This window comes from Diprion similis, chromosome 1 (assembly GCF_021155765.1).
Source record: "Diprion similis isolate iyDipSimi1 chromosome 1, iyDipSimi1.1, whole genome shotgun sequence".
NCBI lineage: Eukaryota > Metazoa > Arthropoda > Insecta > Hymenoptera > Diprionidae > Diprion > Diprion similis.
In genome coordinates, this window is record NC_060105.1 from 11,494,797 (window position 1) to 11,521,693 (window position 26,897).

At 36.1% G+C, this 26,897-nt stretch overlaps 1 protein-coding gene and 1 non-coding gene across 2 annotated transcripts in view; both read left to right on the forward strand.

Moving 5' to 3' along the window:
- The first annotated feature begins 11 nt into the window (after positions 1-11).
- Positions 12-26,897, forward strand: part of LOC124410639 (prolyl 4-hydroxylase subunit alpha-2) — a 146,863-nt gene continuing 119,977 nt past the window's right edge. Inside the window, exon 1 of the mRNA XM_046889156.1 lies at positions 12-299. The gene's annotated coding sequence lies outside the window, so the exon portion shown is untranslated. The remainder of the gene's footprint in view (positions 300-26,897) is intronic.
- Trnay-gua lies at positions 897-999 on the forward strand. Its single transcript has 2 exons — positions 897-933; positions 964-999. It is a non-coding gene; the product is annotated as a tRNA-Tyr (tRNA).

Consider the following 26,897-nt stretch of genomic DNA (forward strand, 5'->3'; position numbering starts at 1 on the left):
TGGCGCCACATGATGCGACTCAGGTTTTCAGGACTGTCCAAGGCCAGGAAGGCCCCGTGATTCTGCAGGCGTAGGAATTCACGAAGGAAAACATCGAGAGCGGCGTGAACGAGCGTCCGAGCACGGCCCAAGGGTGTAACGTGTGCGATGGTGCCACGAGTAAACAACAAAAGCATCTTCATGCAAGTGTAATTAGTGCCAAGTGACGTAACGGCGGGTTGTTCACAGCGTTGAATCAACGACGGTGTTTGGCTGCCAAATTCGGCGCGAATCTCGGAGACGCCGACATTTCACTTCCGGTAAGTGCATCCTGAACTTATTTCCCTTGGGTTTGTTATCTCTCGACGACTGCGACTCGACCTCTTGCGTCGCCCGTCGGTCAAAACGATACGTAATCGCTGCGCTTTTGTTTCGAGTTACGTAGCGTCGAGACGACGCCCGCACACCGCTAAATTCGACCAACAGCCAACAACAGCGCACGTGTCGCTTTTGTTAATGAACTTGGCCTTTCGATTATTCGTCATCGAATCACCTTACGAAATCGAGTGAGTTCTTCACAGGCGAACGGCGCAGCTTCTAGACACTATAATGTGCTCTCTCGTTCTCGTCTAATAAGTTCATCTTAACCCAATTTGCTCGTATTTACGTCTCATCGTTCCGATAAGAAGCAAACGATGTCAAGTACAATTTATTGTTATTCGCTAAATACAGATACACGGTTGTGTTCCGATCCAGGAACTCTGGGTCAAGCAATTGTTTTCAATCGAGAGGTTAGGAGTCGATCGATGTCTCCGTTACAGGTACTACATTTCTACCCGTGTTTTTTTTTTTGTTTTTTTGGCGTTCCACTTTTTTAACTTTCGTCAAGACCAAATACTCGCTCGAAAGTATCAAGACCTTCGATAGCTCAGTTGGTAGAGCGGTGGACTGTAGTTGGTAGAGTTAAGGCTCAAAATGAGAGACATCCATAGGTCGCTGGTTCAAATCCGGCTCGAAGGATCCAATTTTTTTGTTGTTATTCTCCACTCTTTCTCATTGAACTGTTTTTTCTTTTAATTTTGTAACTGCTGTTTATCAAGCTGACAATGAGACTTGTGGCTCATATTTTTTACACAAAGACCAACAATTTACAGAAATTGACGTGTAAACACATTGGTTTGTTTACAACTCTTTCCATGTAATGAGGATGAAGTTAGAGTAAACGTTGCTGCAATCCTACGTATTTAAGAAAAATCCTTACTTTACACTTTTGGGAATGTCCGAAGTTCAGTAAACATGAACAATAAAATATACTCATATTTCGCAAAACCAACTCCTCGAAAGTCGTGCTAAAACCACGCAATAATGATATTTTCCCTGACGATTCGGTCCGTTGACGTCACTGTTTTCGGCATTATTTTATATAATAGTTTCCAGTCACAAATAAAATGCCCTCCGGCTAAAAAGTATGCCTGGATGTTTTAACTCGAGACGCTAAGTTCCCGGGAGTCGGTAGATATGCGTCTCTGTTCGTAAATACTTTATCGATACTTGGGTACGCCGGATTCAGTCGACAGACCTGTTTCGACGTATTTCGTAATATTTCGTATATTCCATTGTCCTTTTATTATCCGTCAGTCTCGGAGCAGATCACTACAGAATTCCCAGGCTTAAGCCCTGTCATACAGACCTGACAAATACGCTACATTTCGATAAGTTTATACCACTTTCACGTTGTATCCGTTGCCGTGAAGTATTTTTATTTCAAAGAATACATTTCACTCTTCGAGACATTCAAATTTAACGTTATACCGTTTACACGAGTGAAAATTGAACAAAGTCATTTTGTTCATATTTTTAATATGGGCAAATAATAATAATAATAATAATAATAATAATGTATTGTTTCCAGCATTTGCCGTAAAGATTTTCACTGTCTACGATAGTTCAACACTAAGTGTAAAATCGGTATGCAAATTCACTAATATCTACGTTAATTTGCGGAATAGTTTATCGGAAATAATGAGTTCTGTATTATCTTTAGAGTCGAAATCCGTGTGCTTTTTCCCAGATTAAGTGTGGTTTGTACGTCATAATTGAACGGGAAAGAAACGGAGTTCTGTTGCTATTTACTCCCTCTCGAAATATAAAAACCAGACATTATTACCTTTGAAATTTTGACTATAGCAATTTTCAAAAAATCATGTAATCCTGGTTTTAATTACGTCAATTACTCGCTGTGACGATTACGAAATAACTCAGTGCACTTTGCCGTGAGATACGGTGTGAAAACAGCTGAAAAAAGCATTCGAAAACGAAAAATAATAATAAAAAAGTGGTAAAGAAAATGGTAGCGAAAAAAAGAAACCCCCCCTCCCCCTCAAGGTATGACGGAAGGGTTCGTAATTTTGTTCGTTCCTATCGCTAATACGATCCGTAGTAATGGAAGCGCGCAAAGTGGAACCGATATTTCTTACAAGATATTCCACTGTATAATATTCTTATCTGTGCTTGCTCTCGCTTACCCTCCAATGTATGCAGTATAGGGTTTATGTTTATGTTCCCTATGTTATAGTTTGAAGAGACAAAAAAAAATAAAATAAAAGTATGTGGAAATATTCGGAGAAACCAAATGTTGGCAGCAGCATTTCATTTTCATCCTTGGTATTATATATATAATTTGTTTTGCGTCACAGATTTTCAAAAACGTATGAAAGATTGGTTTTTGATGATTTTGCTCTCAATCTGTTTGATTCTCCATAATTTAGGACTGATTATCTCTTGAGTTAAATCGGTTTTCCTATTCTGATTCATTAGCGAAAATGTAAATTTTTCTGAAAAATTCTAAACTATTACAAAATATGCATCGAATAGACGAACAAACAAACGGATTAACGGACAGACAAGAAAGTGATGTAATAAAAACGTGGTAAAATGATGCGTTACTTCAATTAAATCATATTTAGTTTTGAAAGACTCATTTTTCATAGAATTTTTTACTCTGTACGTCGATTTCTTGCAAACTTGTATCTCTAAAGCTTTACAGCTTGCACCGAGTTTTCCGTACTTTTGTATGTCACGTAATTGACCCAAAACAATTTTTCGACAGTTCAGTTCGTCTCTGATATCTTATAAATTATTTGAAACGTCCGTTGTCTTCAAGTCGTCTACTAAAATCAGGATCCCAAATTCCCTGAGGATTCCAGGGTTTTCCAGGCTTTTCCAGACAGGAGAGATCCTGTGTATTTTTTATTGCTTTCAAGATTATACCTTTCAGTGTACTGAAAATTATTTTCAATCAAAATATTGCAAAGAATATTTTCGAATTTTAAACTCAGACTCGGTTAATCGAAGTAGCCTTTTAGAAATTGTTATTAACATTTGAAGACTGAAGTCATTGATAAAACCGAGGTTCCACGTCTAACGCATGTGCAATGCAATGCCAAAATATACGATAATAAAATAAAAATAGTAAAAAATTTCAAATGGCAATAATTATGCAGGAAAGAAAATACAGTTTATCTCTGTTATTGAAAAAAAATATGGTTCAGGCACTTAAAAGCATTTTTAATTCTTCTTTTTAATTCGAAAACAGGGTTTCACGTGACACTAAATATGTCGAATTCGATATCCATGGAAAGAGGTGAATGGCGGAATAGACTTATCATTTCGAATGAATTTGGGATTCGAATTGCAACAAGTTTCAACGGATATAAAGTAAAATTACGAAGGATGGAAAACCAGCTACATAGTATCGGCATGCAAACGTGCGTGTATAGCTTGTCAATGCTCGATTACACCCGTTTTAACGAATGTATGACTCGTAATATTCCGTGGAAATGACGTAATGGTTAACCACAATGGTATTACGGTATTCCGGGGTTGTAGGTGCGTTTTCTCCTATCAAAATAACCAAAATGGAATAACGCCGAAGCTGCGAAACATGTTATAAACGTATCGGATATCATATTATTATATACATATATATTATGCTGGCATCGTGTTACGCCTGCACCATGGCTCGTTCTCGTATCTACAATTTATATATTAACATACGTACATATATAATGCATGTTAAACCATGGTATATACGTATATTCCTATGCGCCGAAGTGGTTATACATATAATTTTCAAAATATTCCCTCAGTTCGAAAATTATCTCCGTGATTGATATCCAAGCTGCACCCTGTACCGTGGAACTAATAAATCCCTCGCAGAAATCAACGTGAAAATATGGGTGTACAGTTATGACTATCCTGTTTGTTACCAACAATCTTACAATGGGTTGCGCCTTATGGTTTATGGTTCAAGCCAGCCGGTGGCTAATTGTCATTTGTGCAAAAATCATACTTGATGTACATCAAAGTAATATTTTATCAGATGGCTAAATGCAAATCAATTGGAAAATATTGGAGTTGTATGAGGCACGAATTTTTTATTGTCACTCTTTTTTGTTATTCAGATTAAAACCAATCAACTACCACAAATATTTTACTAATTGTTTTTTTTTTTTTTGCTCAATTTAATATGACAAGGTTGAAGTTATGTAGTAATAATGAAGTGACGAAACATATATGAGGAAAAATGCACTGTTTTGAAAATTTGGAATGATTTGAAACTAATTGATTTTCCAAAGTACACAAAAATTTCAGTGAATATAGTTTATATTAAGAGATTTTTTAATTGAGTACGAGGTCGACGTTATTAGTAATGTGAACGTAATTAAACATTGAAATAATATCTATTTTTGTCACTTGAGAATAACTTGATTGAATTAATTAAGTTTGCAAAATGTAACTAAACACTTTGTTACGGTTTCATGAATTTCAGGCGATCCTAAAGTCACGAAATAACGAATTTTTCATTGAATTCGTTGCTACAGTAACGTTACGAATGATCTCATTACACATGTAAAAACAGTTTTTTTACTTTGCCAAATTGTGGCCTTCGAATATGGCGAGAAAATTTTTTTCCAGCACATGTTTAGAAAGTTAGATCTTTAAAATCTGTGGAGTGTGCGTAAAGTGCTCCATTTCTAAACAGTGCGGAAAAACGACGCTGGTGCATGCACACTGTTTAGAAATGGGACACTTTCCGCACGCTATCAAAATAGAAGTTTCTAAGCAGGTATTGTAGTTTATCACTAATTCTAAGGAGTTTGGTTTTACCTTTCGCAGTATTGCCAAACAAATTGCAGAAAAACTTCGACGTTTTATTCAATTTTTTTTACTTTAAGTACATGAAAAAAAAAAAAAAAAAAACAAGTTATCAATAATACTCATCAGCTAATTCCAATGTTATTTGGCCATCATACTTCAGCAAACATCTATATTTCTTTTTTTCCTGCATATTTCCACGTTATGTGGAAAACGCGAAAGAAAACAAGTAAAAGTAGAAAATTGGATCAGGTCAAAAGACTAAATTTCTTTTAATTCCTCTGAAAACATTTCGATATCTAAGAATCCAAGAGAGGGATGAACTCATCGAACTACATAATTGTAAGTGTGACTGCGAACATCCGTAGCTCTTGAATTTTTTCGTGACTTTTGTCTTTCATCTGCAGTGCGAAGTCAAAGCGTGGAAACGAATCCATGAATCGATGCAATCCTGATTACGCCGAAGTTCATTGTTATAATTTTACCACGTATAACCGTTATAACGGGTTAATCGCCAGTTTCGTTGCTCCCGCGAAATCTCCCGGCGTCGTTCGATTTGCATGACAATAAGAATTTCACATATTGGTCAGGTATATACGTATAGTAGGTGGTCCGCCCATACTTGACTCCGCGTTATGACCCACTGCGGGGTATACGTAATTCCACTTTATTGTGCAATTGATATATTGCTACGCTGCCAGATTTCATTAGCCTCGTTACTCGTTGACTCGTGAACTTGTGGTGAAAACTAGAAAATAGTACAGGCGTGGGTCTCTATCTATCAATGTCATTTTTTTTTTTTTTTTTTTGAGTCTCGTGTGACAAAATGTTAGTTTTTCATGTTTTAAGAGCACACTCCAAAGGACAGCTCAAAAAAAAAAATTTTAAGAGATCGCTCCAAATTTGTTTTTCACTACTGTTCGGAAATGGAAACACTATGCATGATGGATAAACTTTCAAAAAATATCATCGAATGAAATTAAATAAAACTTGTGTGATTCGCGAGTCACACTCGTACGGATACCGTCTATTTTCCGCACTTGTTACGTAATATACTTCTATTTCCTTGCCTCATTTCGACGCAAATGATATTTGCAAATAAGGTTAGATTCACATCTATCGAGGTAATAGTTAGGTGTAAAACGACTGCATTTTGGAAACATTTCGATTTTCAAAAAGTGAACAGGGGGCCGCCCAACTTCAAAACTCGATAAGAATTATGAGATTTTTAATATGTGATAATTCTTCACAATGAGTTCTGAAACTTTAGACTGTTTTTCAAATCAGTTCAGACAATTCAATTCCGTTTCCCGTTTAAATAATACGGGAATTATTTTTTTTATTTTTTTTTTTCATTTTGAAATTTTATTGCTCAACAACGGATTGGCGTTTCGTAAAGAGCAATACATTTTTTTACAGGAAATGGAACGATCTACAAAAAAGGTCTGTTGCGATTTTTTCGTAAATCTGATGGTTCAAAAGTTGATAAAAAATATAAATATTGTACAATAGTTTACGTTAAAAACTTATTTCTTGTCAAATAATCGGAAATCTCGAGAAAATTTCAATGTTTCGGTTAAAAAGATAACATGAACTTTGAGAAATATTATAATTTTTTTCATTTTTCAACCATTATTTAACAATGGAAGTAAAAAAAAAATCGTGAAATTTGACGTAACTAATTTTCAACCTTAATTAATAACTTTTGAACCAGTAGACTTACGAAAAAATCGCAAGAAAACTTGTTTTGTAGATCGTTCAATTTCCTACAATAAAGTGTATCGCTCTTTACGATAAATGCTTATCAATTGTTGAGCAATAAATTCCAAAATAATAATAATAAAAATAATAATAAAAAAATTTCCTCTGTTATTCAAACGGGAAATAAAAAATCGCAAACAGGCATATCTAACTAACGAAAAAAAATAGTCTTTTTTTTTCTTCGCCCACCCTAGTACAGACACAACGCATGCATGAATCTTTTCATTCGGATCCGTTTCCTCCGTTTCCTATTTGACGAACAAAATGACGTCGCGCAACGACCGTCGTAAATTGCGCTGGCATAAGCCGGGTCAAAGGTCGTAAGTGTACATATCATAAACCCCTGACGTTATTACCTCGTGTTACCCGACCGTTTGCACCCGCTACCGCTAGGTATGCAGCCTGTCTCTGAAATATAGCAGAAACTAAAGCAGAAAGAAAGAGATACTCGTATCCATCATAATTATACTGACCGGTACACTTACACGTATACATATATAGAGTTATTGCTAAGACAAATAAAATCTACCCTTAAACCACGGAAAAGATTAGATTATGCTTATGGGGCATTCCAGGCCAATTTGACCTGGGTTTTACCCGGATTGACCTCTCAGATTTGGCGCGCGATTTTTTCTATGATTGTTCTCACTTTTTTTTTTTTTTTAAGAATTAATTTGAGTTTTCTACAATTTTTAGAAACGATTTTATCGACCGAACAAAATTAAAAATTTGAAATATTCTGAATAATCCTGTGTCAGATGTCAACATTTTTAAGCTTGGACCCGGAGTGGACCGATTTTCCTTTCTTACTGGTCTTAAGCTTTTTCCGAAAAAAAAAAAAAAATGACTTTCGCTTCTAGTTTTTTTAACGTTTTTTTTCGGAAAAAGCTTGAAAACAGTAAAAAGGGTAAATCAGCCCACTCTGGGTTTAAGCTTGAAAGTTTTCATACCTGAAGGAGGAATTTTACAAGTTTTTCAAATTTTGAATTTTGGTCGGTCGATAAAATCGTTTCCAAAAATTGTATAAAATTCAAATTGAGTCGAAAAAAAAAACTGAGTACCTTTCAAAGTGAGAACAATTGTAGAAAAAATCGCGCACCAAGTCTGAGAGGTCAATCAATACAGCTAATAACTGAAAAGTTCAAATCGCTTGTTGTAAAAACCGTACAAGTGCAATCGAAACGTCTTTTCTCAAACCGAGTCGAACTTATAATTCTCCGTATTTCATTCTTAAAGGTGAACTCCAGTAAACTTCCAACAACACTAAGTTTTTTCTTTTTGAAATCACTTCGAAAGATCTCCTCAAAATTTCCTTTCAGCAAGTTCTAGATTACGGTAGTTAATATAAGTCTAAAAAAAAAAAAAAAAAAATCACACCAGGAAATTTTGTCAGCACAGCGCTGGAAGTTCTCTGCATCAACACCCTCAACCGTCGAAATCCGAGACTTGATACAGAAACGGGAAGAAATGGCTAAAGAGGGGGGAGAAAGCTAGGGTGGGAAGTACTTGGAACTACGGAGCGAGGTTCGCTGAGTTGTGGTAAAGGAATGTCAGTGAAAGGGATAAGAAATTGGTGAGAACTCAGAAGGAGGTAAAACTACCCCATTTTACTACCTCTCACCTCCCTCATCTAGCCACTGTGCAAAAGAATGTGTAAACTTGACGCTTCGTTTCTCATACCTTAGATATGTGAGCTATATATAACTTTCTCAACGCGTTTCGAAATATTTCTTTGTCACATTTTTCTCATCGTATATTTATGTCACAATACACTTGCTGATAGGCGGAAGGCATTCGTTCAATTTATGCATGAAACGAATGACAAATAGATATGATCTACTGTAAAGTTTCAACACTTTGCGTTGGTACCCTTGTCACGTGAGTACTTATGTGGCAGTTCACGAGGTATCGATCGAAATAGGTGATCTTGAAGAGGAAATGGTAAGTTTAAAAGTACATTTAAGGGAAACCCCTTGAGTTTTAGAGTGCTTATAGCGCAAGGCACAAAAAAATAAGAAAAGGGTAATTTTAGGGGAATACGTGAACCACCATGAAGTCTGTGATACATACGCTTACGTTTTTGGGTACTTTTTCACGCAATTGTGATACTTCGCTTGACAGCGGTCTAAGGATTGATTTTCCATTGTGTACACTTTTTGTGCACAGTTCGAAGAAAACTCCACGCTTCGAAAATTGACTCCGTCAAAAATTTAAGGCTCGTAAATAATGTAATCCAGATCTTATAGATCTATTTTGAATGATCGATCACGTATTAAAGTATATATATCTACCAATGAAAATAACTTTACTCCACTCTTTATCTGACTTGACAAATTCCTCTGCACGTGAGGAGTGTAACAAGATTTGACTTGCATGCGAGTTTCGAGCTTTTAATAAGTTTATCACTGGTTTACAAAACGAAATTCGAAAAATCTGTAACCCTTATTCTAAATACAATCTAAATAAATCGCATTTTCCTTGCATCTAAGCCTTCAATCCTCACCTATAGACCTGCCATATTTTAACTATGGAACAAAGTCGCTGTTCGTATCGATACTAAATTATCTTTGGCTCAACACTTTCACGAAACATCACATTTTCTTCCTTACGGTACCCCTCCCCCCCCCCCTTTCACCCTCTTTATTTTCCCATCCTTAACTTTCCTTTGAGGAGAACAGCTCTCCTAGTCGTGCCAGCAAGCAAGTTGATACGTGGGAAGTGAGAGAGAGAAAATGATCAGTTTTCTCTTTTTATTGTACGTCACTTATATCTTCATAGAGCGTCATTTGAGCCCTGGACCGGGAAAATTGAGGGAGGAGTAAAATAGCGGCCAAAAATAGCGGATAAATAACACTTTAGTCTGGTCACAAATATTTTCAATTTTCATGGGGTGGGGGCGTTAATTATCAGAATCTCTTATATGGCTGGAAAAGAATTATCCGATTGAGAAAGTGCAAAGAATTTTTAGGCAATTTATTTTGCGAGTAAACATTTATTATATTTAAAAATTTAAAAATTGTGAGTAAAAAATTTGGAGAAATATTTGCTTTGAAAGAACGAGAACAGTGTTATTTTAATATTTTTAAATTCTGATATTCAGTCTTGGGTAATTCATGTACCGTAACATCCAAGTCAGATATATATATATATATTTTTTGAAAGGAGGCTCTCAACTATTTACGATATTTGAATGATGGACACGCTTAGAATTACTATATTGATATATTGATCGCGCAGAGATGAATTCGCTGGAACGAATATTCTCTGCATAACCTACAAATTTTTAAGAGGTACTTATAATTAGCTTCGATGAAAATTGAAATAGGAAAGCTATGACCTAGGTTAACCTTTTCGGAATTCATTTTGGAGTTGGAGTTCTAATTATCATCCTTACAGGGTCGTGTAATTATGATTATTTTACGTGGTAGTAATTAATTATTACCATTGACAAAGATTTTTAATTAACACGTAATATGCTGCTCGCCATTTTCTTTTCCTTTTTGTCCCCACTCTTCGCAGTCTCGTCCTTGTTTTTGCTTCTTTGATTTATTTCCCCGAACCGCGAGAGAATCTGTTATTTCACGCGACACTCAACATTGCATGTAGAAAAAACTCGACGAATCTCAGTGGGTTGGATACATCCTATCAACACTCGTCGATTTTTTTTTATACTTGAACGAAAATGTGAAAGGGAAAAAACAAACTAGAAAAAAAAATATACCATTATAGGCACCAGCTTGTTGCAACGAAAGGTTTATCCCTTTAGGCCAAGTTGAAATTCCTGTTTTAAAAAGCTCATTTTGTCGAGGCTTATCGTGAAAATGAATGTTGAGGATGAATTGAAAAGTAGTCAGGACGTGAAAAATGCAAAAAAAAATTTTTTTTAGCCATATAAACTTTACATATTTTAACTTTACATAATTTACCTCGCATTGAGTAAGCTTTTTCCTTTGTCTAATGTGCTTCGAGTGAACTTGAACCGTGATTATAAATTCCGGTTTTACACTGTTTACATAATAAAGCACGCGTTTACGGCACTGTGTAGCTACATGTGTCCCATCACAAAGAAAATCCTTATGGTAATTAGGTACTGAAGAAAAAACATAACAACAAAAAACATTCAACCATCCTGAATTTAAACTAAGAAATGATTGGTGTATAAGAATTTGAATACGTCATATACATTGTACAATGCTTGCTTTATTATGTAAACAGACTGGAACCGGATTTTATAATCAGTGTTCAAGTTCATGATATCATTATTTAATTCAAGTTCATATATATGTGTATATTAGGGTGGTGCAAAAAAACCGACTATTTTTTTTTTTTTTTTGAAGTCTCGTGTGATAAAATGTTAGTTTTTGATGTTTCAAGAGCCCATTCCAAAGGACAGCTCAAAAAAATAATTTTAAGAGGTCGCACTAAAATTTAAAAAAATGTCAAAAATCGTCAAAAAATTAAATTGAAAAAATTGTATTTTCAGTATTTTGTTTGATTTTTAATTCATATCGTGGTGTATTGTTATCGATTCTTTCTTACTAAATTAAAGAAAAAAAATTTATGAAATTTTAATATTCATATTAAAAGGTCGCTCGAAAAGATCTAAAGAAATGCACCAAAAAATTGAAATAAAAATTAAGAGCGACCTTTCAAAATTCAAATTTTGAACTGAAACTTTCGGAAACTTATTTTTTTTTTTGTCTATAAAATTATACCGTAACGAGAAGAAAAATTAAAAAAAAAATCGATTTTTGACCACTTCTGACGTTTTAAAAAATGTGGAGCGACCTCTTAAAATTTTGAACTGTCCTTTGGAGTGGGCTCTTAAAACATCAAAAACTAACATTTTGTCACACGAGACTAAGAAAAAAAAAAATAGTCGGTTTTTTTGCGCCACCCTAGTGTATATATATTAGGATGGTCCTTCTGTAGGATGCTGATGAATTCTTTTTGGACCCCCCCCCCCCCCTCCCCCCCATTTAACTTCAAATTATTCAAAAACAATCGCCTAATTTTCTTTCTTCAAGTGATGATAAAAAGTTCGAATTTAGTAATAAACTTTTGTCTTCCGAGCAAAGGAATCAATCAGCTTATTATGAAACTCATTTTAAATGAATTTGCGTCGTTATTTTTAAAGTTCAAAAGCTCAACTACTTTCCATAATTCGATTCTCAAACTCGTATTAAAAAGGAAAAAAACTACAGTGTGCCATAATGATCAAACAAAATCCATTCCAGAGTACTGTAAGAACCTAATCTATATATATATATATATATATATGTAGTAAATAATAATAATAATAATAATATGCTAACTTCACTTCTCTTAAAAAAAAATTATAAAAGTATTGAACTTTCCTGGTTTATCTCCATAATTGTTAAAGTTAATTTGTTCTGGTCACTTTGAGTCAAACGAAGAATCACGCCGGGAACCTAAATTCCTCTACATTGAGAGATTTCAAGCTGCAAACCTTTTCTACGTTTTAATTCAAAGTGTGAAGTATGCGTATACCTATATATATATATATATATATATATATATACTCGTACGTTCATACCTTTGTCGTGGATTATGAAGGTCGGTGAATTCTTCCAATTTTCACAATTTCCTTATTTTTTTTCTCTCACTGTGGAATTCGTGTGGAAAATATTCGCTAATAAATATGAAATGATTGATCGATACGTTTTACAGTAATGTGCTCGAGGTAACGCGAAGAAAAAAATGGAATGTAAAATATTTCCAAAGGAATGGAATCTCCGTCGATTAATGGCACAAAGCTCCGAAGTATTTCTATACGCATATGTACCTACAGTATGAAATATTTAAGAGTACGTTTCCAAAAAGAATTTTCTTGGCTTACTTTTTTATCACACGTGTTTCGGTACTTGGCCATCCAATTAGCTGTCGCGTATTTGATGAAGTGAAGAATATGAGTTCATATTTTTGATGCTTCAAACTTTCTATCAATTTCAAAGTTTCGACCTTTTGGAATTATTTTTGGCAGAGGATTTATGATGTACTTTCGATCCGTTACACGTCCCAGTGTATCACCCGGAAGTTGGCTGGCCAGTATTGCTTGAAATCCTTTGAATTTTTCAATTTCGAGAACTTGGTTCAATCCTGTGCTTTCTGGGGTCTGATGCTCTATTGGATTCCCCCGGAGAACTGACGGTAAGATCCTCGCCAAAGCGCCCAGATCGCAACCAGCCAGACCAACAGCAACGTCGTGATCCTTCCTTTCGATGACGAGGAATCTCACTTTCTACAGTTCGCAATCTCAGTACGAACCTCGACTCGTACTTGTATTTGAATTTACCTTTGCAACACGATTTCGATTTTTCCTTTATTTCCGTTATACCTTACACCGCTCTACATTCCGGATGCTCCACTAGAATGCATTTGCATTGAGATGATTTCGTTCCTGCGACGTTTCCTTCAAGAGTAGAAACTTTTCCAGCTCTCGTATCCTCGGCTTGGAAGGTTTTGTTCTCTTATTCTCTGAGGCCAGGAACCACGCACTCACAAACGTACTCACACACTTCCTCAGAGCTCGCGAAGCTTCGGACTCTCAGTAAACAGGCGGTTAAACCAGAAAAGCAACCCCCGTAAAACCAGGAAAGTTACCACCTTTCCGGCTTCTCTGATGGAGGGTCTCCTTCCATTTTCTCATAACATCAAACTGTTTTCACCATTTTCTCCGATCAATTTTCTGTGACGAAAACTTGTTTTCTGATAACAATGCGACCCGGCTTTTTGCTTTTTGAATGGTAAACGTGTAAATCTGCACGGTTATAAACTTGGATTTTTTTTAAATCATGATCGTACAGATATTACAAATAAAGTAGGCAAGTCAACCATGCAGACGTCTAGGCGACAAAAAAGAAATCACTTCTTTCGAGTATTAAACAAGACGTTTGTAACAGCGAAGCAAATGGGTATGTTGACGAAGTACGTTAACAGGCTTCAGTAAAGTCCAATTCAATCGGATGAAAAATAATTGGCAACCATCAACGTTTCTCCTGTACCAACTGCACACTGACGAAAATTCAAATATTCGCAGCAACGAAATTCAGCGGTAAAAGCTGTCGGATTATGTTGAGACGGTTTGTGTTTGGACGGGAAAGCAGCTCATCGCTGTAGGCTGCAGCTTTCCGAGCTAATTAAATGGGAATATAATCTCTGTGACATGAGTAGAGTTACAGCAGAAGACAGGCTGCTAGTATTGCAAATTGTAATCCGATTTTGACGCGTAGAGCTAATCCGTGAAATGTGGATTTTTTTTTTAGGACGCGAACCTACGTATGAATAACATGTTCGTTAATTGCAACTGGTTTCCAGGACTTGGATATTGGTTGCGATTTCATCGGGATGGGAAACGTCATTTTAATTCTATAATACGCAGAATTGAACTTGTGAAACTTTTATAGTTATATTCTTCGAAGAGCGCTGAACTAAATGTACGAATTTCACCGGTGATGGGGTCTAATGGACGTGCGGGAAACGGCTTGAAATTTCGTTACATACTTCATTTGACGCGGTGAAAATTTAACCCTTCTAATTACCTTCACGGAGAGACCGTTTTAGTAAGGATTCCGTTCATAATCAGCGTAATAATTTTCGCACATTGAACAGACAAAGTTTCAAACTGTTGTGGGAAAAGGTATAGCCACTTCCTCACATGTTTTGCACGAATCCTCAATGGAAGCTATTATCATACGAACACAACGATCAAAACTCTCTGAAAATGTGAAACGTTATGGTAAATTTACGATATTAAAAAGGTGTTGAAGGGTTGTAAATTTGACGAGAAACAGTGTTAAAATGTTGAGTTGTTTAGTATAAACAATGCTAATTCAGTGTCCAATGCTTCACTATAAATCTACCTACTACATCTTGTAATATTTTGTTTACTTTTGCCTGTATGTTTTTGTGTTCACCACTGACGATTGTTCAAATAGAAAACTAGGTGGTGTCCATCAAGGGCTTTTGCCGATCTGCCAATTTTGTTTTTTTAGTAACCATGATCAATAATTACTTTTTTACGGCATGGGCATTGAAAAGTCCACTTTTTGTGGCAGTTTTCGTTCCGTAAAGTGACGCTTTATACCGCAGCGAACAAAGTTGCGGAATAAAGTTTTTATTCCGCAGTTTTGATGCGCAGTTCGAAGTGCGCATCCCAAACTGCCTTATAAAGTAGCTTCGTCGAACAGATCGCGACATAACCTCACTCTTCGTTTTGCTTTTCAATGTCCATACCGTAAAAAATATTGTATGTTGCATGCCCGTAAACAGTTTTTTGGCTCAGATAATTTCAGTACTCGCTTCCGGCTCGCCTTCAGCTCGTCTCGAAATCTTTATCCTTGCCAAAAAAACAGGCGGTTTACGGGCATGCCACATAAATAGCTATTTAGCGATTGTAACCAAAATAGTCACTGATTGTGAGTGTGTTGCCGCATCGCATTACCCGCATATACCTAAAATCCCTTTGAACTACGTCCTGTATACCTACCAAGTAGTTATCGGACGCCAAACTGCACTGCACTCCCTCAACTCCGCTAGATTCTCCATTAATCATGCCTAATTCTATCCGATAAATAATAGAATATTACTAATGCGATTTATTGCATATTGCCGCTCTGCAATCCTCACTAACGCTTCGTATACCGGGACCATCTCTAGAAACTAAACAGGAACTGCGCATGCGCGAATTTAAATCCGCCGTCCGTGCAGTCTGGCCACCCCGAGACCCTGCTGTCAAACTCTGTTTCTGTCGGCGATGTAGTTCACATGCATTTTTGAGGTTAGAATCTCAAGTCATTCAGATAGTCACTCGGAAAGGCTTGGGAAGCATTTGTTATTGAAAATTGATTGTTCAAAGAACGGTCGGAATTTAATGCTGATGCTCTTTGAAAATTCGTCCTATTCGATTGAAACAAGAAATCTGTTCAAATGTTGGGTGCTTGGAAGAAACGAAGCAGGTAGGTGGGGACAATTTATTCAATCATTTTCATTACTTCATACATTAAGAATAACAATGAAATTTTTTTCTTTCAACAGAAAATACAGCCAAAATAATAGCATCTCTGCTGTTAGCTGATGTCTTCTCTTCCCATTCAATTCATGACACATGCAGAGATCATCGGCCACTTTTGTTGGTTGAAAAAGGAAGTTGTAGATCTTACGGTTTCTTTCAATTTCAAATCTAATCTAAAGAAATCTAATCCCAAGAGTAAAACTCAGAAACATTCTGTGACACAAGTTAAAAATCAACATTTTCAAAATGTGCCTCAGTAATTAACTTTAAGGATAATCATGTTTTAGAGTAATGTTCAGAACATTCATATGAAAATATTGACTTATCGGGTTCAACATTGTACCCCTTGTTCCTTTGAAACAAATGAATATCTAATTTTCACTGAAGTTCATGAAAATATCTACTCAAACCTAAATCCAATACAATATCTTGTTCATAGTGCTCCGAACATCATCCAGTAACATGAATGTCCGGAAGGAATCCCTCTGTCGCAGAAACCGTTATAAGGTTCTTTGTTTTTAACTTGTGCCACTAGATAACTTTTGCATTGCAGATTCCATTTCCAATCTTAGGATGAGATTTTTTGTTTCGAACAGTGTTAACATGGGATGCAGAATTAATTGTAATAAATGGAGATTCACAAACTCTCAGTTTCAATGAAGGACCATTGTAAGAGTATAAAATTGAATCTGGTTTCAAGCTTTCAATAAGTTACCGGATGACTCCCTGATAAAGATTCATCATAAAAAAGTTAGCCAGCAAGTAAGTCCTATTGTAGACAAAGTGATCATTTGTAACGTGTACTAGTAAGTGAATGCATTCCTTAGACCTTGCTGGGGTTGAACGAGGCTCAAGCACGGATGATAGCTGCAACTAGCTAGTCAGATGATACTGTCGATTAATATTGACTTTAAAGACATTTTCAACTGAAGTTATCCAACATTTTTAGATTGAGATTGGTTCAGTTTACCCATCAAAATTCATCCTTGGAATCTGATTTAACACTTGAAACACTATTCATCTGAATTGAATACCAAGAGAGTGAAAAATAAAATATCAAAACTGCCGATAATAAAATTTGAAAAATAATGTGGACCAATAATACTGCTTGGATTACAATGGTGCACGGAATGATTGCTCTGTAAAATTAGTTAGCAGCAATTGTTGAATAACAAACTTATTACTATTGGCTCGATAGATCTAAAATAATGGAATATTCAAACACCATGATCTGTAGCGTGTCGTGCTCTTCAATTTTGCCACGACTGATGTTCAGAAGGTGGCGATGACCAGAAGAAATTCCTTCGGATACCTGTTGTCTAATGGAACAACGGAACAACCAGGTTCGATGGTTGGAACGGTGGCACCAATCGAGAAACTAGGGTCCTAGCCACCAAAACGTTTTGACCATCAGGTAAGGTATGATTTTCATCCTATTATCCAAACTTGAAACTTTAAGTCTGTCAGAACAAACGAATTTTATCATTGAATACATGTGAAAATATTGTAATATGCAAATATCATAGCATCAGAAATTTACTTACACGCTTCAACGCCTGACAACTTTAGTCTCGCTTCGATGATGGTTGTTTCCCACCTGAAAATATTAAAAGATATTATCATCAGACAAGAGCTTCTAATTGTTTTGGATACCACTAATTTTCAATAAATTGCGACAGAAAAACGAATTGCTACTTTTTGTACTCCTAAGCTTTGTGTTTCAAGATACACTATTTCTTTTATTCCTTGTTACTGATTTTATTTTAATATTTCATGTTCATCGGCACTGATTACTGGCTTCCGGAGCACTGCACTGTAACAAATCTACTCTGGAGCAACCTTCTACTGGGTTTCAACAATCCATTTATTTTTAATTTTATGTAAATAAAGAATCTGTTTGAAATAAACAATATTTTTACTTACCTGCCTCAGTTTGTCTAGACTCCCACTCGTTGATGACGTTCCACATTTAATTTCAGTTTTCTTCTTTCAATAAATAACTGATCCAATTTCTGTAGCTTTTGATATTTGTTTCTCCATTGACGCCTTTATTGTGTCGATTAAATATCTGCTAATATCAACTACGGTATTGCTGAATGACACTTTTCTTAGAAAATTCACGATAAGTAGGAATAAATATCAACATAACCTCAATACGCTACTTTACGCGCGAGATATTCAGAGCCTTGTCACATTTCGTGTACGTTGGTCGCCTTGGTTAGCTGACGAAAATTACTCCGCGGGGCAATTTCGCTGACCAATGAAATTGAATCATCTGGCGCATGCGCAGTTCCTGTTTAGTTTCTAGAGATGGTCCCGGTATATATATATATATATATATATATATATACATGTAGATTTCATTTGATTTACGTGGGATTCATATTACGTCCACCTTTACCAAACCGCAGTGCATGCTTTGACCAAAAACGTTTGTGTAGAGTGATACTTGGTGATGAATACTCGTCAACGTCGAAATTGACTTGGACAACCCTTTGATTTAACTCTGCATAAATTATCCTGTACTTTTAATCCAACGTCTTGTGTACATTTTCCAAATTTGTGTTGGATGAAGCTTGTTGATGGTTATTTCGAGAGTATAAATTCCATTTGGTAAATTGAATTTTCAAATCGATTGCACCAGCTGCCGGCTGCTTGCCCGCAGAAGAATCTACTGCAGCGAACCTTGGTGTACGGTGATCATACCTGTGTACCTGCATCCACATGCGTGTGTTTTACTACGTGTATATCGCGGGTTCTCCGTGGCCAGTCTGCATCCGGGCAAGACTGTAAACTAGCTCTCGTAAGCTGGTGGAAAATTGAGTAAATCCCCTGATTTATGGCGATGCTTAAAAAGAGAACCACCCTGTCCCGCTGTGCAGCAGGCGAATACCGTGACCCATGTTAGTTACAATTAAGCTTGGGTAGTTACATTCGTGTTACACCTGCATGGCTGCGTTCGTTGGTTGTGATTCAATGCGTCTATTTTCAACTCGCACTTCCTCTTGGCATTCGAACTTCGAGTATCGCATATATGTGTTGATTAGGGCGTTTCAAAAAAAGACGAATTTTTTTTTTTTTCTTATGGTGTCCAAAAATTGATATTATACCTAAAACCAAAAATTTTGGCGCCAATATGAGCTCTTAATATCAATAGTAAGGTTTGCCTCTATCCATTTCTTTATTTTCTATTTAAATAACACGGGGATATTTTTTTTTTATTTTTGAATTTTTATTACTTTGGAACGGTTCATCGTAACAACAATCTGAAAAAAGAGATTTGTAGGAAATTTCACGTTCTAAAAAAAACGTCTGAAGATCAAAGTTCCTCAGATCAACCGTTTCAAAGATATCAGCGATCATAAATAACACTAATCAAAAATTTCAAATATTTTCCAATAAAGCTACAAAGAAATACCATATGCCATATTTATATTATTATTATATTAGTTTACAGTTTCAGGTTAACAGAATTAAAGTAATTTTACATAAAAAATGATATAAATATGGCATATGATATTTTCTCGTTCCATATTTGAAAGTTTCCCTCGGAAGATCCTGAATTTCATATTTCAGACTTTGCACTTTCGGTATATGTTTTTGTTTGTTTACTTTTCATATTCTTTTCATGCACTTTCTTATATGTAATAGTATACCACCGGAAACCTTATGCGTTTACCTTTATGAACTTTTTTCGATGACTCTTAATATGTCCCACAGAAACCTGTTAAACAAATTCAGCTTCACGGTCCCAAGTCGAGACAAGCTCCGATTCAATTTCTCTGTATACCTGTATCTTCAAGCGTTATGGCTTGAAAAGAAATTTTAACCGAGTCTCAATCTTCCACGGAAAGTAGATTTGACTTCCTGAAACTGCCCGTGGACATTTTTTGACATGATTAATTGATTTTTTCGGGAGTATAGAATTCATTTGGTAAGAAACAAATCCAATCACACGTCAAGTCTATTTCTTGAATTCTCTAAACCTTTTTCCATATCATCCAATATTTAAACTCATTTTAAGAATCCATTCCAACTTGACCAAACTTCCATTTATCCAATCTGTCACGTAACTCAAAATCAGACCGATATCCTTGATCACGTTACCAAGCTTCATCATCGTATCGTGTATTTATGAATACACCTTTTCCTGCAGGCAAATCGACGGCGTGTCAGAATCGAACGGAATCAATTAATCCTAATTGCATTACGGTTTGAGGTTACGTGGTCTTCGTGATGTCTGTTCGCCATATGGCGAAAGGAATGACATACGTATGCAGGAGGGCAGCAGACCAGAGGTAGTACCAGTTTCTCGTGAAACTGCAGAGCACGTGAGCAATACGCAATCTGTCATTCTGTAGGCAGGGGGAAATTCGCGGTGATGGTTGCCGCCATTTGGCCCTTGCATTATACGAGTACCTACCTATGTATACGACGCGGACAGATTGGCAACCCTGGCTAGAGTCGGAAATCGGGATTCTCCACTCGTAACGACGACTCAATCTAATTATGTTTAAGCGCTGAATTGCGGCTACTCCAATTTCCGGGAGATGATACCGATTTGATTAAACCGCTTTACCTGCGCAAACTTACTTCGGATGCCTCTTCAATATTGTATACATATATATGTATGCGAAAGATATACCCAAAGCTGCTATATAATTTGGATACATGATACGTTGAGATAGTGAAAAGTTGTATTCACAGTCGTTTTCGTATGGTTGTTGTTTATTTACAAATTTAATCCCAGATGTTATACTTGCATTTTGTTTTTTTTTATTAGTTTGGTTCTTTCTGGCTCATAGATTGTTTTCTAGAAATTACGGAGTTGCAATATAAAAATTATTACTGTACTTACTAAATGACTTGATTGGCTGCATAACTTCAAATAAATTCAGGTGAATTCAAATGATTTCTGTTTGTACCTCTGCTAATATTACGAATGCAACGACCTCCTCGTGATCTCCAGTTTTGATGAACCAGAGAAATTACTCGGGGATTTCAAGAAAGAGTAGAAAAATGCGTTTATTTGGATGAAATGATAGTGGACCATTGATTTCGAACAATTTCATGGGAACTAGGGTGCAAAGTAACCATACCAATCACTTGTAAACTCCCAATCCGAATAACAACTTATCGGAAACTAATAGATTGTCCTTTGGGATGTCTGCTGATAAGCTGGTGGTGTGATTCGTTTCCATGACGCGACGCTTACATCCTAACTACTGTCGTATACAAAGTTGCGAAACTCTGACGGTAGGGGTGAGTTCTTTATATCCTGTCTGTCATGCTTCACAAGTTGTTCGTTGGAAGTGTGGCGCTTTGATCTAGAAAGACATAGTAATCCTCTAGGGAGTGATTGGAAAATTGCGTCGCAAGTTTTCTATTGTTCCAAGTTGCAAAGTTGATCAAAACCGGAAGCGAGAGAGAGTAAAAGACAGAGAGAGAGAGAGATATATATATATAGAATAGTATAGTATATGAATGGCAAAAGGCAGAAAAGGAAAACCAGAGACTATAGTTTTTGTGAAATACCTTGAATCCACAATACTTCCATACAATTATGAGGATAAAACTGAACTTAAAGTTTCAGACATTTGGCTTCTAAGTCTGGCTGCTAAAGCTTCAGCTTTTTGCTCTGGTCGTCGCTGCAGCTATGACACACCACCTTACCGTTTACCATACAGGAGCAGATGTTACTCTGATCCTAGTAAACGGGGCTACAGTAGGTAGAAATTAATATGCATGAATGTGAGGACGGAGCAGTGGCATGAAAACCAAAGAGTAAAGGGACGTGCAACGCAACGTTGTGCTACGGCATGTGTTGACGGAGAGCCATGGTCCACCGGTAGCTCGTGTTAAATTTTGTCACAGGATTCGTGCCGCGGTAACCCTTTGCGAATATCCTTTGACAATAATTTTCCTTCCTTGTTGAGCTGTTGCCCTAGCCCAAGTGCTACTTACACGTCGTATACGAGCCCCATGCTTCTTGCCATGCCTACGTTTTCACACTTCACTGCTGCAGACCTCGTCACTCGATAAAACGCCAAGTGCTTTTTAGCGATTCGAAGACGTCAGGTAGACACAAATTTCATGTTACCTTAACCTGCGCGTGTCGTAGGGATCACCTTTTTTCCTTGCGACAATTTTTAATCACACTTGCAAAATAATGCAGGTTAAAGTTTATTTGATTTATTTACAACGTTTATCAAAAATTTAACTAGATGCATGGAAAAATCCATTCATGCCGTTAATTTTCCATTTACTAGACACAATTCTTGTACACTTGTCACGTGGCAGGTGGAAACAAACTCACGTGCCTTTTGAGAAGCACGATTCAAAAAAAGTATTATTGCAGGATGAAGAATTTTCGGGAATTGAAATGGATTAAATAGTTGCTCAGTGAGTTTAAAACATTCATAGCAAATAACAAGTCGAGAGAACATGATAAGAAAAAAATGAAAAACTGTATATAAATTGCGGGGGTGACTTGGGGTATGAAAAAGGGAAAAAAATGTCGAGAACAATTGACAAGAGAGGGAGGGAGAGTGTCTAAGGTATAAGTGGTAAAATGACGGGAGTCATCGATTTTTAAGATCGCTGTAAAAAATGAGGGGGAAAAGAAATATCGAGTATACTTTTCGAGTTCGGGAAGTTCTAACGGTAGGTAATCACACGGAAAATTCGTGTCAATTTATTCCACGTCAGCGTTTCGATTCTACTATCTTGAGCTATTCAGCCACCAGACGGATAAACGACACTAATTTTTTTTCTTTTTCACTGACTTCCTTCTCTTAAAAAGTAACGCCGATACCTTACTGCCAATGATGATGACCTGTCTATCGAATCGACGGAACGATGTGGGTCGGATATGTAATATAGGGTACGTCCGGTAAAGATGGTCCCCTTAAGTGGAAAACGTTATAAAAAATCGTGCATTGATGAAATCAAAAATTTTATTAGACAGACTTCTTACAATAACTATAGTTATTGGATTTCAATTGCTTGTGGTATCTAATAGAAAATTTGAATATGTTGCATCAGCCATCTCACTGTAAACGTATGGTGAGATGATAACCTTTTCATGTCTACTGACATCCAATAACCGTTATCGGATATAAATTGAATGCTATAAAGCTTTGGTTACTAAAGCGAGTTGAAAATTTCAAGCCAATTCAACAGTGCTTTGATTTGATACCGACACATTTAGGTTATGTTTGTTACATTGTGATGGTACATTTTGCACAACAGTCACCGAAGTTCAGTCTAATTCTTATTCCTTGTAAAAACGACAATCAGCAAATTTTTCGAAATTTGCCGTACGTGTAGATCATACGCCATATTGTATAAGATCGTCCATTAAAAGAGTTTGTCATCGTGGCTCAATGACATCAAGATGGCGGTACGCAAAGGATTGTGGGATATAGCGAACTTTTTCTATCCCTAGAGAAATACGACACTTTTCTGTGGACTTTGATGAGTAACAAGATGCTGATATACTTCTCGACTCTCTACGATTATCATAATATTCAATTTTCTCCAGTTGTTCGAGGTTATCGACCATGTATAATATAAGGTGACCAGATTAGTGGAATTTTATCAGGTTGATGTTGGTAACGTTACATTAACGATGCATGTTTAGGAAAATCGTTACTTCGTCGCCTTTGGATTGTCTCGAATTCAGCTAGTAAATCATAACCAAGAAAACATGTTCATATTTTGAAAAACCAACTTCTTGAAAGTTATTTTAATATAGTGCAACGATTTGCTCCACAATGTTTCGTTATGTTAACGTTACTAACTTCAATATGGTGGAATCTTTGATGCTGCAATGGATTCCCAAGGCGGTGATGAATCTGAGCACTTCAAATCCTGTGACACTATATCAAAAAGCTTCGTTGCAAAATTAATTTTGTAATATGTACCTACTTATTCGAAATTCTTTCGCCGATCTTCTTGCTTTATTGAATAAGCTTTTCTTTTGTTTTTGTCTTTTTGCATCGTATCGTAAATTGCAATTGCATACTTCGGAAAAACTGATTAAACTTTCGATACATCTTGCTATTCTCATTGTAATTGAGTACAGTTTCATTTTAATCTTCTGTTATATTTTTCGGAAAGTTACGTCTTTGAAAAATACAACGCAAGCACGTTGCCTGTTAAGTTCGTGCGTGCTTAGAAAATGAATTCCTCTGGACTCGCTCAAACAATATCCCGCCCCTCTCCACAATACTAAGGAACAACAACAATCGTGTTCAGTAGGTAAATATAAAAAACGCGCGAAGTAAGTTGTAGGTAAGAAAAAACAAAAAGTATTATCATTGATTAGAACATCTAATCTAGGATCATTGCATGTTCAGCTATCGAATTATTCTGCAAATCAGCCGGGGTGAATATTTTTCCATGGATTATAATTCTTAATTAAAAACTCGTGCGATGAGAACGAGTGTAATAAAGAATCAAAGGGAAAACGAAAGAAGAGAAAAAAAAAAAAAAAAAAAGAAAAAGAAAATTTTTTAAATCATTTTACATTCCTACGAAGTGAGGCTTGGGATTTGGAATCAACTTTAATTAGATCGGATTCATATAACTGTCAGAACAAATTGCCTCGACTTGATCGCACTATAGAACCCCTGCAGCCTCAGCAGAGTAGGACTAAAAATTTCCTCGGGGGTGGAGGGTGATTGTCGCCCGGGATATAGCGAGTTAAAATTTTTTCCAGGCAATGTAATATATGGGATACGCGGTGGTTGAGAACTGAAAAATACAACTCCAGCCGAGCGTGCAAAGCCGCGAGAAAATAAGAACGCACCGCAGGAAAATATATGGGGGTGTGTGGTATTCGCGGTTGAAACGGAGGGAAATAAACGACGCTGATAAAATAGTAATAACATTCGTTAACACCTCATTAATTCTCCTTCTCCTCTCACTCCATGAAACAACGAGAAGTCTACGAGCTAGGGAGGTAAGATCGCCTCGACTCGTATTAACTGGGAGTAAACCGATTTCAGAGACTATTTTCTCCAGCGTCTTATCTATACTTAAGATTTTATGCACCTTCGATCTCACTCCGCTTTTTTCACTTCAGTGAAGAAAATTGACTATTTCTACTAATTTTTGCTTGCCTCTCGACTCTAACGTCCTTTTCTTCAGATCTTGAATTTGCAGTTTTTGATTAGATTCAACTTTTGTATTAAGCTCAGCGGATCGTCATGACAAATTACAGTATTTATTCTCAGCTACGTGCTTTTAATAAATTATAAACGAATACAAAAAAAAAATTCGCAATTAATCATTGTCAAAGAAAGCGTAACGTCACACTGATGGAATGAAAAATATCGAAATTAGTTTTACTCTGCTTAAGTCACTTGATGAAGTAGATTCTTACATATTTAATTTTCATAATCTTTAGAACTTTCGATAAAACTCTTCGATCGATCGATCGATCTTACATAGGTATACCTATATAGAAATGTTGTAATTATTTTTTATACGAATTGCCATATGAATTCGCTCCGGAATTAAACGGTTCCGCGTTTTTGGAGTCAATTATCTTACGATTCGCCTTGCCATTGAATTTCAAATTTCAAAATTGCAATGTTTAGGTCAATCGAACTTTGAATTAACGATAAGAAGCTCCTTGCTTCCGAGAATTTTGACTTCACAGCATCACACGTTGAATAAAGCTTAACTCTGCGCCGTCTCGTGTGCTTGACAAACCCAAGTCACATATTCATATGCACGCAGCTGGCGTTGGCTAGATTTTAATTAAAAGTAGAAAAAGTCGAGCTTTGCTCTGCGGGCGTAAGATCATTCCACGTGTACACAGAGTCCGAGTAACTGTGTAAACCGTTTTCATAAATAAAACTTTCAAATCTTCTAGTCACATGCATGGAAGTGAATAAAATTTAAACGACTGTGAACTCTCTCATTTCAAATGTCTTGCTGTTTTCAAAATTTTAGTTTCATTTTTTGTTTATTTTTTTTTTATTTTTTCAAATAGATTGGTATTCCCTTTTCACTCAGACAAAAATCTTGGACTTAGTAAACATATGATGCATTATAAATAGTTAGAAATTAATAATTTACGTTGCAAATCTGAATATTGTGTCTTTTTTTAAGACCGTTATTTTGTTTTTTATAATAATAATTGCAACGACTTATGTCAACAATTGTGAAATCAATTGACTTTTAGAAACGTCTGAAATACAGAACGAGTAAAACCGTAATTATTTTCCAACCTAATCAAACAAACTAAACTTTTATTTGCATCTCTGATTTTGTTTGTTATACTGAAAAAAATTTGTTGAAACAATTTTCCTGTACTCCGAGTTAATGATACCAGTTCTCTGGATTAATTACACAATATTAACCGCGAACCTAATTTTTCGCCAAAATTTCGTAACCTCGTATAATTATTTCATACAATTCTAAAGAAAGTCAAACTCAGTTAACTTTTATTGTTACTCTCATGAATTTTTTCAGTGGATTACATTGAGCGTGGAACCCCTGCAATCTTTATTAATATAAGTTTTTCCCCAAGTTTGGAAACTGCGGTATTGTTGCAAATAGAAAAAGGAAAACTAGATCGTTGAAACACAGATTTCTGTGCAAAATAATCATACGATATCCAGAAAAGCCATTGTCCGCATATCGACGCTTAAGATTCTGTATACCAATAAATCCATATATGCATGATATACATTCTTATGGATATTCTTCACTATCCCACCAATCGTACGATCGCTACGGCCCGAGGCACCATTATTCATTGTAGCTTTGAAACCGTTCAATCAAATATACTTTTTTATGTATTCGTATAAAAGAAATATTTACGTGCAAAATCCCGTTTTGCATTTTCTTCGGATGACTGTTTTTCCATATCATATACTGACGATGGGCAAAGTACAGTTCTCGATATTCTAACCCAAGTGCTTACAAAACAAAACTGTTTCCAGTTCGAAAG